The sequence below is a fragment of the Austrofundulus limnaeus genome, unplaced genomic scaffold (assembly GCF_001266775.1).
Source record: "Austrofundulus limnaeus strain Quisiro unplaced genomic scaffold, Austrofundulus_limnaeus-1.0 Scaffold92, whole genome shotgun sequence".
Lineage (NCBI taxonomy): Eukaryota > Metazoa > Chordata > Actinopteri > Cyprinodontiformes > Rivulidae > Austrofundulus > Austrofundulus limnaeus.
The window spans coordinates 672,132-674,227 of NW_013952494.1; the positions used below are offsets into that span (position 1 = coordinate 672,132).

Genomic DNA, 2,096 nt, shown 5'->3' on the forward strand with positions numbered 1-2,096 from the left:
TTATTATTATTATTATTATTATTATTATTTTAACAATGTTGCAATTATATGGTAATTGAACATAATAGACGAGGTGCTCTTTTTAAAACCTGTCAAATCATGATGAAACAAGTGTCGCTGAACTTATAAAGCATTTAAAAATATTTTTCATAGTGCACCGTTCAAATAAACACAGCTACAAAAATTGTCTTCCTTTAAAATATAGTTTTTCATTCAAAATCTGGTTGATTAGATCTGCTGTGCTGCAGCTCACTCACACACAGAGTGTGAATAATATGACGGATGGTCTGCCTTTGTTAATACAGAATGAGTGAAATTAATTAACGGGGCCCAATTTATAAATAATGTGTAATAAACTTCAGATTTGGAGAAAATATCAAGTCTTTCTAAATAAACAGGGTCGAGTCCAATTCAAGTCCCAAGGCATTGGTGTAAAAGTCCACGTCACATGTCTCTGAACATTTTTTTATTATTATTTCAACTCAAGTCTGACTTGAGTCTATGGGATGGGACTTCTATGGGATCCCATAGATGTCTATCACTGCTAAAGTGACCATATTCAAAACACTGTTAGGACACATGCAATGTTTGGATGGAGCTGTAAACAGTGCTGCTGTGGCACTCTCAGATCTGAGCTGTTCTGGCTACTCATCCTTCCTAGATGAGGGTGCACTGGCTGAAACGCCTGTATGAAACCCGTACCTGTGGGACATGTCGAAATAAAATCAGTTTTGCATCACAAAATGAGCATGTTTACCTTTTATAGGCTTCCTGTTAATCAGTTCCGAGTCAGTCCAAAGCAGTCTTCGGAAATGAAGTTAACATCACTCGCAGTCTCTCTGCGTTCAGCAGCGATAGCTAAAGCAAAACGAGAAAAAGGCAAGATATCCAACATGCCGCAAAAAGTGTCCATTTTTTCATTACTGTGAGTGTATCTGTCGCTGCTGTTTAACAAAACAGTGCACGGAGCAACAAACAGCTGTGTCGATCCAAAAGTTTTTTTTTTCCTGGTACAAATCTTGATCATTTTTACATGTAATGAATAAAAATGGTGTTCCCATATTCAGTCGCGGTGAATGTAGTGTTGTTTTTCTTTGCTGCACGGGTACAGAGCGTCCATAACAACAACCCGGAAGTAATACTGCGCAGCTTCCGGTTATTGGAGTGTACCAATGACAAACTAAACGTGTAGGAAAATCTCTGCTGTGATAAAATAAAACAATTATTTCTACATTAATTAATCGAAAACTTCATACATATTAATATTTATCTTAAATAAAGAATTTATTTTAAAAATGTGATCGTCTTAAATAGTTATAAGTTACAAAAATACAATAATTAGTACATGAACAACTCCCCTCATCTCCACTACATTTACGAAACCGTAAAGCTGTTTTTACATTTTGGCCGTGCTGTAAACGGAAAACTACCTTTTTATTTACATGAACGAACCGCGCCAGTGAGTAATCTTGTTAGCCAAGTTGAACACGTTGTGTAAAAGGGGCAGCCACGCGGTGATTCAAACACTGTTTCTAATCCTGGAGTCCTGGGCAGGGTGACAGGGTTTTGGCGCGCCTGGATGAAACTGGAAGGATTCTCCCGGCAGTGGTACTATGAAAAAGGTATCACATAAATCAGATGTGTTTTCTTTTATTTTTATAAACTCTGTATATTTAAAAGCTGCTATAAAGTAGCAGCAACAATTTAGCACAGTTAGGTACAAGAGGAAATAATTAAGGACAGAAAGAGTTAGTTTGGGGGTGTGGATCTGTAGTAATAGTAGTAGTAGTCACAAAATCGATCATTGTCTTTTTGTGATTTAATTAAAAAAGATTATACCAATAATTACAATGCAGCATAGCACTTATTTGCAAAGCAAGATACTTGTAGTGTGACATGCACAGTAAACTAAAGTCTATTAGTCACCCACAGGCTAGACTGTCCTAATGAGATGCTGCCCTTGGGTCAAAATTATCCATAAGGCCTAAATTTTATAACTGAAGCCTCAAGGTAATTTTGACCCAAGGGCAGCCAGAGAGTTAATAAAATGCATAATCACTATAATTTCCTTGGCAAGTGTTTGAATATATATATAT

The 2,096-nt window shown here is 36.5% G+C and overlaps 2 protein-coding genes across 5 annotated transcripts in view; one reads left to right on the plus strand and one right to left on the minus strand.

Annotated features, from left to right (window-relative positions):
• Positions 1–1,127, minus strand: part of kiaa0825 (KIAA0825 ortholog) — a 142,995-nt gene extending 141,868 nt beyond the window's left edge. For all 4 annotated transcript variants that reach the window (XM_014012520.1, XM_014012522.1, XM_014012519.1 and 1 more), the window contains exon 1: positions 758–1,127. The gene's annotated coding sequence lies outside the window, so the exon portion shown is untranslated. The remainder of the gene's footprint in view (positions 1–757) is intronic.
• Positions 1,128–1,413: 286 nt separating this feature from the next.
• The window catches only part of slf1 (SMC5-SMC6 complex localization factor 1), a 36,770-nt gene continuing 36,087 nt past the window's right edge, over positions 1,414–2,096 (plus strand). Inside the window, exon 1 of the mRNA XM_014012524.1 lies at positions 1,414–1,622. The gene's annotated coding sequence lies outside the window, so the exon portion shown is untranslated. The remainder of the gene's footprint in view (positions 1,623–2,096) is intronic.